This window comes from Oryx dammah, unplaced genomic scaffold, assembly GCF_014754425.2.
Source record: "Oryx dammah isolate SB20612 unplaced genomic scaffold, SCBI_Odam_1.1 HiC_scaffold_21, whole genome shotgun sequence".
Taxonomy (NCBI): Eukaryota; Metazoa; Chordata; class Mammalia; order Artiodactyla; family Bovidae; genus Oryx; species Oryx dammah.
Window position 1 is genome coordinate 14,597,100 of NW_024070205.1, and position 9,356 is coordinate 14,606,455.

Consider the following 9,356-nt stretch of genomic DNA (forward strand, 5'->3'; position numbering starts at 1 on the left):
ACTGGGCCATTGGCTCTATTTTACTCTATTGAGAGTCCCAGGAATTAGCATAAACAGGTGTCAAAGATAAACTATGTATTTCGTATTGTCCCAGATGGTAGCAAGGAAAATTCTAATTATTCAAACAAGGAATCTGTGGTTCTTTGGACCCTAATGATACCTTCTTGTGACTGTAAATATGACCAGTAAGCTCTTTGGCTGGTGCATCATGCCAAAGTAGTAAGATAAAGATCAGCCTTGTTTTTCACTTGCTCATGTGTGCCTGGGGGCATATTCTCACTGCAGAGTTCATTCTCTGACTTCAAAGAGAATTCTTTTGTGAAGAAGTGACGTACTTCCAAATGGAACGAAACTAAACAATGCAAATAGATAACGATGGTTAGAAAGACTTCTTTTAAACTTCCTTGTCTATGTTTTGCAAATCATAGGTTTTTAGTTTGAAATCTGTACCTTGCACATGAAATGGCCCAGATACAATACAGTAATCTTCTTGATAGTGGATTTGCCTTTTTCCATTTCACTGTCCTTCACTGAATGCAATTTGCATTGAGTTTCAACAATATGAGCATTTAGAGATTCATTGTTTTTCAATTTTGTGAACAAAACGCAGAGTTTGAAATAACTTCTGTTGTTTTAGATTTTACTGGTTTTTTTGTACCATGAAACTTTCTTAATTGCTAGAACTGGATCTTACAGGAGCCATGCTGCCCTCCCTTATCATGTCACTGACACTCATCTACACCATTCCAAGAGCTTCCTAGGTGGCTCAGTGGTAAAGAATGTGCCTGCCAATGCAGGAGACTCGGTCGGGAATATCCTCTGGAGAAGGAAATGGCAACCCACTTCAGTATTCTTGCCTGGGAAATCCCGTGAACAGAGGAGCTTGATGGATTGCAGCCCATGGAGTTGAAAAGAATCAGACACGACTTAGCGACTAAATAGCAACAACACCATTTCAAACAGATGCAGATTGAACCATTCTACCACTAACTTGGGCTTCCCTGGTGGCTCAGACGGTAAAGCGTCTGCCTACAGTGCAGGAGACCCGGGTTCAATTCCTGGTTTGGGAAGATCCCCTGGAGAAAGCAATGGCAACCCACTCCAGTACTCTTGCCTGGAAAATCCCATGGATGGAGGAGCCTGGTAGGCTGCCATCCATGGGATCACTAAGAGTCAGACACGACTGAGTGACTTCACTTTCACTTTCACCACTAACAGCTATGGTATGCTGGGCCTCAATTTCCCCAACTTTGGAAGTTCTGGACTACATGGTGTTAAAGGTGCTTTCCTATGATAATATTCTATAATTTTTTTTAAGAAAAACTTGTGAAAATTAACCTTTATATTTAGTCATAAAACTTAGGTAGAATAAAAATAGTCTGGCTCAAGATACTTCCCAATAACCTATCAACATTTCCTTTAATTAGTTGTGGCCTTTCAGAGATGTCAGCCTCTTCCTTCACCCTCTGGATCTCCTACTTTCTAAATGTGTTCCGTGGTTGAACAAAGATAGACAGTTGAAAAAAAAAAAGAACACTAAAGCACTGCAATCAGTATACTAAGGTAGTTTCTAATCTGGCTATGGCCATCAAATGTGGACTGTGGGGAGAGCAGAAGTGATAACTGGTTGTACTGGATGTACATAGCCATTCTCTGTTCATCAAATATCTTCTCCCTCCTTTGAAAATATGACACTGTGAATTAGGATTCCAGTCAATTGTCCTAATCATCAGAGGCCACAAACTGACCATCTACAGTCTTTCTGTGGCTTACAGAGATATCTTCTTTATCCTCCACATTCTGGAAGGGCCAACCATCCCAGCTTGTCTGGGAGTCTCTGTTTTAGCAATGAAAGAACTCCTTGGTCCTGGACCAACCAAGATGACGGATCATGCTATCAAAAATGTTGGTGCAAGAGTTTTTTGTTCTTTTTCTTTTATTAATTTTAAATTAGTTGCCAAGATTTAAATGTCAGGTGATTTCACAGAAAAATCCAGATTTTTGGCTTCTCTTTAAAAAATGAAATATCTGGCACCAGGTCCTCCTTCATGGCAACCATCAACAGGAGCTGAATGACTACTGCCCCTACACACAAGATATGTTATTTCCAGGGCCCCATTGCCCTGCCACTCCAAACTATTCCCCCAGAGTGAGGTGAACGCCAGAACTTCATCAAAACCCTCAGGCTGTTGTTTTTCCTATGGTAAAGTGGAAAATGATTTCTATGTCTACATCTCAATCAGAAGGAGCAAAAAATGAAAGATCTACCAATAGGAGAAAACATATTTTTGTGTGTGGAAGTGAAGAATATTCCTACCTGTTAATAGATCTGGCCCTCCACATGTGGTACACAACCTACTGGCCCCTCCAGGCACTGAAGTCCTGACACACACAATGGATTCTGTCATTTATATTATAGTTGATGGCTGGTGACAGTAGTAGTATCTTGACTCGAGAATTTGGCAGTGATGGCCAAGGTGCTCAAACTACTAGGAAACATTATTAAACTGTGTCTTACATGCTTGGTCCTTCCTGATAGGAGCTCAATTTCTGTCATTGCTTCTGCCTCATGTAAAAATCAGATAATCCTTATTTTCCTCACCAGGGATTTCTTGAGTTTCAGCTTCTCTAATTAATTTTTGTGCTTCATTAATCTTGAAGTCATCAAGGCTCTAAGCAAACACATATAACCTAGGGCTGGTAATCCATTTTAATATTGTTTCACATGGGAATATTTATAAAATGCCATCTCTTACATTTTTTTAAAAAAATGGCAAATTTTACATTCTTGTCTGTGTTTCAAGAAGTTAATTATCATCTATAAATAACAAATAAGCTACCAACCGGAGGGAGCTGAGATTCTTAGCTCCATACAGGCAGGGATGATGCTCTTTTTTGAACTCATTATTTTAATTTCAGAAACCAGTACATGCCTAGTCCATAGTGAGCCCTTGAGTAGCACTAATTGAATACATGAGTGACTGAATAAATGAATGTTGCTGGAGAAAGAGTAAGTTTTAAAGTGAAGAGGATATGAGGGCAAATCTCAATTTCCAATCCCAGCTTTGCCTCTCCCAAGCAATTTCTCTGAGCCTCAGTGTCCACATTGGTGCGGCAGAAATTTCTATGCCCTGTAGGGAAGCTATGAGGATTAAAAGAGAGAATGTTCCAGGCCTAGCACACAGAAGGTTCGCAATAAAGAGCAGCTATTTAAAAAGTCCTTTGAAAGGGATATTGGAGAGAAAGAATGGAAGAAATCCTTTAAGCTATTTTAAGCATGAATCACTTAAAAGGAAGAATTTAAAAGTTGCAGACAGTTTCATGTTTCCTAAAGTTGATAAAATACTATTATTCTTAAAATTACATTTTTAAATTGTGTTTAAGTTTGTCTATATCTCTATATTTTTAGTTGAGCAGAGGCTCCCCAATTATCATTTCATACATATTCTATAGTTTGATTTTTAGTGTGTAAAACAGAGAAACCAACAGCATGTATAATTGCAACAATTAAATATTTAAAAGCATGCAAATGTAAGGTTAAGAATAGAAAGACTGGATTTTATCTTTACAAAAAAGTGAATTAAGTTATATATATACATATACTGCACTATGTGATCTGATGTAAATGTTGACAGTATATTTTATAAAAATAGATTCATTACTAGATTTTATAAAAATAGATTCATTACTAGATTTCATTTTTATTGTTAAATGAAATCTAGTAATGAATTTCTTTCTTAGCCAGCAAAAATCTGAAATTCTATCCTTTTAATGAGTCTTTCCACAGATTTGAGTCTGACCACTGTCCTAAGTTGAAAATAAAATGTCCATGACCAGTTATGAAAAACAGTCCTCAGCTGGATGGATCTCACACTTTTCTTGTAGAGCTATAGGTATAAACAGTTCCACTGTGCAAGGGAGCTCAGATCATGGCTTTACTGAGCTTGGTTTGTCTGAAATGCTATTCATCACATGTTGCTGTATCTTTGAGAAAACGTAATCATTTCCTGAAATTGTATGAACGCTACTCATCAGTACTCTATATAAGAGACTCTTGACTATTTTACTTGTATTTAGGGTGACCATTTTGCCTTTCAGATATGAAGTTGAAAACTTTTTTTTAATCACCTATTTCTCCTTCCTTATCACCATAGCTGCATGTGGTAAACTGGCCTTCCACATTCATCCTAATCTCTTTCCAGTGGGCATTCCTGAGCTGCAGACACTGGAACGCTAAAAGCCACAGCTCCCAGGCCTCCTAGAAGCCAGGGTTTTATTTGAATTAATAAACCTTAATCAGAAGTACAGCCATGAGAGCTGGAAGATCAAGTTTGCTGGTGGGCAAGCTTCAATGTTCTGCTCTTTCTGCTGGAAACCCTGGAGGGGTGGTATCTGGTTTTTCTGGGGCAGTGCTAGCTCTCTGATACTGACAGCAGTGGTCTGGTCTCAGAGACAGTGGCTGGCACGTCAGCTTCCATTCAGCTAGAGATTTCCTGATTGAAGAGCAGTCTCTCCTTCAGTAAGGACAGTCATTGTGTGGCTTTCATGGTTGTCCGTGAAAGCTCAATATGGAGGCTATTTCTTCAGCCTTCTCAGTGATTCTGTGAGCCACAGAATTAAAGCTGTAATTAACCCCTTTCAGCTTAAGCTAGCTAAAGTGGATCCTCTTCTTCAGAACCGAACCCTAACAGATATAACCTTTCATTCCTAACCATTGAAACTTCTTCCACTCTGAAATCGACTAGTAGGAGGTAGACTTATTTGTTCAGTCAATACATAGACGATGTGCTTGGAACCGTTCTAGACTGTGGGGATACCATGATAAATAAACATACTGAATATAAGGTTGAGTGCTCAGACAACATTCATTTAAGGAGGAAAGACAGAAATTCACCATGTGAACAAATAAGCTCATGTCAGAGATGTATGTAATGAAGCAATGAAATCAGAGTAAATGATAGTAACTCTGGCAAGCGATGGAGGTGGGAAGAGGGTGGCGGAGGGGGTCTCATACTGGATAGTGTGATCAGGAAGGAAGACCTCTTTGACATTTAAGTAGAGACCTGAGTAACAAGCAGAGATCCACCATGTGATGAATAGAGCCTTCCAGAACAGGCTCTAAAAGAAAAAGGCGGAAAGGTGAGAATGAGCTCAGGATGTACAAGAGAAAGTTAAAAGGCCTGTGTGACTGGAGCTTAATGAGCTCAGAGGGAAAAGGGAGGAGTCCATTTCATTTATTCACTCACTCATTAACTATTTGTTGAGCACCTACTATGCACTAGGCTCAGTTCTGGTTGGTTGCATTATAGCAGTGACCGATAGAGACAAAACTTCCTATTCTCATGGAGGTTTTATTCTAGTAGTGGGGAGGAGAGGAACAATAAACAAATAGGTAAAACACATATTATATTAGATGGTGGTTCTCCATCAGGAATTATTTTGCCCCTCAGGAGACATTTGGTAACATCTGTAGTTATTTTCGGTTGTCACAACTGGGGAGGAAGAAGTGGGTTGCTAGTATTTGGTGGGTAGAAGGTAGCAACATCCCTATGTTGCTAAACATCCTGCACGGCACAGGGCAATCCCCGAAAGAAAGAGTCAATCCAAAATGTCAGTAATGCCAAAGTCAAGAAACCTTGTATTAGATGATGAGAGTTATAGAGGAAAAACAAAGAAAGATGAAAGGAAATCCCAGGGGCAGGGCATCAGAGGGTGAGGAGCAGTTCAGGTAAGAATGCAGTAGGAATATGAACATTTGAACAAAAACCTGAAAGAGACAAGGGAATCAGTAGTCATGTGGTATTTATAGGAAGAACATAGTATGACAGGGAATAGCAAGTACAAAGGTCTTAGCAATGAGCATGTTTGCAAGACCCAGGAGAGCAAGGAGAACCATGTGGCAAGGGCAGAGTGAGCAAAAAGGAGAGGAGCAGAGATGAAAATAAAAAGGTCACAGGGGCTGTGAGTTTTGGCTTTTGCTCTGAGTGATCAGGAATCAATTACTGATTCAGATCAATTAAAAAAGTTTGGTCAGACACAACTTCTAACTTTACTTTTAAAGGGATTACTCTGGCTGCTATTTGGGAAATGATCCATAAGCGGATGAGGACAGAAAGCAAGGATGAGGACAGAAAGCAAGATGAGGACAGAAAGCAGAGAAACCAATTAGGTGACGTTTAAGTGGATGGTGAGAGGAAGTGAGTTGGTGAGGATGATAATCAAGTTTCTGGAAGAAGTGAAAAGTGTGAGTTGCTGTGCATGGAGATGGGGAGAATGATGGGAAAAACAGATTGGAAGGCAGCAGAGATCAGGCATTCTATGTGGGACATGCTGAGTTTGAGACAACTACTAGAAATCTAAATGGAGATATCACAGACTGCAGGATGTGAGTCTGGAGGTTTAGGAGAGAAGTCTGAGCTGAATATGTAGATGATATCTAAAGCCATAGGTGTAAAACTCACTAAGGATGTATATCTAAGGACTGGAAAGCTAAGCAGTGTGGGTCCAGAGGTGTGCAGAATGTTTATCAAACTGCTTAAATTATATGGTCAAATATTTTGCTAGAAAAGATTAGCTATAATTATAAACTGGAAACCTGCTCCTAAAATGCTGTTTACCCTTCATATATTCATCTTTCACATTAATTCTCGAGAGTGGATAATTATTACTACAAAGTCCTTAAGGAAAGGTAAAAAATAAGATATTTAAAGCAACAGTATCATGGATTACTGAGACTGCCTAAAGAATTCCAAAATTGGATAATAAAAATCATCTAACCTGACTTCAAAATAGTAGAAATGACAAAATCGAAGACTAGTGGGACTTTAGAGTGTAATTTGCCCAGAGTCACATAACTAATCAGGAGCAAAGCCAGAATAGGAAGCTTAATCTCCTATTTTTTATTCCGATGCTCTTTCCACTGTATCCCGTTGAGAAGTCAACTCAAAACAAACAAACAAAAAAACCCTTATGAGATAATGATTTCTGCTGGGGGAGAAATCTGATCTGTGTACAAATATTTGATATCCACAAAGCTCATCCAATAGACAGCTTGTAGCATAAAGCAATGCACTTCTGTGTCTAGAGAAGAATAAGAATCCATCCTGTGTACTAAATACAAGGATAAAACATCAAGCGAAGGTAAAATAAGCCCTCTGGCAACAGACCCTGTTACTCCAGCAGCTGGAGGAAGGTAAGGATGTAAGTCAACACAGGGGTGTAGCTTGGTTAGCCCAAGATTTTTGTCTTTACCCTGTAATAAACAAGCAACACTGAGAAAGCTACTATGTATCCCTGATGGAATATCCCATGGGTGGTTGTGGTGCAACAGTAAGAGGGAAAGTGATTCTGTGCTTTGCCTGGAGAGAACAAGAAAGAATCTTCTTTCGATCCTTGTCCCAAAGCACACTCACAAATATACGCATTTATTTCTGTGGAATGAAGAATTGCTAGGGCTCCTGTAAACACAAATGAACAGAAACATCAGAAGGGGAAGCGATCTGGCCCTGTCATCCTGTGAGTCAGAAGTGGAAAGAGGCTGTGTTCTAGCCTGTGGTTTAGCCACTGCCCATATCCCTCCTCCGTGTCTGGTAAGCAAACCCAGGGAGACAGAGCAGATCTGGGTCTGGACTAGCCCAGGGTAGGGGGAGATGAACAAGGGAGCTTACATTCGGGCAGTAGTAACCTACACAGCGCATCCAGGAAGTGCAAATCAAAGAACCTCAGCCTTCAAACCTGTGCTGTTCCAGTTTGCCAAGGTTTTTGAAAACTCTTAGCATTTGTATTCTACAGGACAAAATCAGGGTTTCTTACCTTTTAGTTCACTCCTTTTTTTAAATTTCTAAATAAAACTACCTTTAAAAATATCTCTTTTGGTATTTTTTTTCAAAGTGGGTATGGTTTAAGATTGGTTTCTGGAACTCTATTTACTTCCTTTATTCTATTTAATATAAGATTATTTTGGGGACAGGAAATATGGTTTAGTAGGAACATTCTGTGAAAAAGGAGAACTACTAATCTCATCTTTGAAAAATCATAGAGTACAATAATCTAAACTCCCATAGCAAGTCCCTTAATGGAAAGTTCCCCACCACTGCCTTCTGGGAAGCAGGGGCTTTAAGCAAGTGACCTGACCCCTACTGAATTATTTTCCCACATGATAGAACTTTGCTAATTTTTTAGGCCTTTCTTGGAAAAGTCTTTCCAAATTCTACTCACAACATAAGGCCAAGCTCACAACCTATTTCTTTCCTGAAATTTCTCTGATTGTTCCTCTCAGGCCGTGTGTGTGTGTGTGTGTGTGTGTGTGTGTGTGTGTGGTATTTACATTCCTCCATTAGACTGAAATGTCATTAAAAGACAACCGAGGATTCTACTCTATATCACTCAGTCCTGTATTCTCTCTATGGCACCCAACATGGCACTTTTGTATAAAAATAGAGAAATCTCAAATAATCATTGCTAGAAATAAAAGGTGACTTGGTAAGCACACCAAAGGGGCTGTTCCTGGAAGATTATTAACAAGAGTGTGTATGTGTTAGTTGCTCAGCCGTGTCCAACTCTTTGCAACTCCATGGACTGTAGCCCACCAGACTCCTCTGTTCATGGGTTTCTCCAGGCAAGAGTGCTGGAGTGGGTTGCCAGTTCCTTCACCAGGGGATCGTCCCAACCCAGGGATTGAACCCAGGTCTCCCACATTGCAGGCAGATTCTTTAACATCTGAGCCACCAGGGAAGCCCCTCAACAGACAACAGTGGGGCTATGTAAAAAGGCCTAGAGAGGTTACTGCCTAAATGGATATTTAAATGCATTCCATGTCACCGTGGGTGTTTAAGCAGAAAGTGGGTAATAAAACTTAGAGAAGCTGTAGAGGAATTTATATAGCAGGTAAGGAGGTAGATCAGATGCCCCCTAAAGCTTTTTCCAACTGTAAATTTTGAAATGAATTTTAGATTGTTTTACCGTAGGTGAATAATCTTGTTGTACTACTGTCTCCATAGACTCTGCCCCTATAGCTAGCAACTCTAGATTTTTCTCCAAACCACCTGACTGAAACCTCCTCAGTTTATAGCTTCTAAGGAATGCTAACTTTGATGTAATCCCGCCTTCACTTAGTCAACATGGAGGCCCATGGCTCAAGCCAAGTCCACAGAATTAGCACCTGGAATCTCAACTCCCAAGCCCAGATTCAGAAGGCCATGTGCCAGGTTGGTACTCTCCTGTTCTGTGTGCTTGATCTCTCCAAGCGTAAACCAGATCCAGAAGAGAGGCTGAGGATGATTGTTCTAATAGTTGTCACTGTTGCTCTGTCTTCTCTTTGTCTATAGGGAATACTGAATGGGCTCTGGGGCACTGCC

At 40.0% G+C, this 9,356-nt stretch overlaps 1 non-coding gene across 1 annotated transcript; it reads left to right on the forward strand.

The window, feature by feature from the left end:
- Window positions 1–998: 998 nt before the first annotated feature.
- TRNAC-ACA lies at window positions 999–1,070 on the forward strand. Its single transcript has one exon. It is a non-coding gene; the product is annotated as a tRNA-Cys (tRNA).
- The last annotated feature ends 8,286 nt before the right edge of the window (window positions 1,071–9,356 follow it).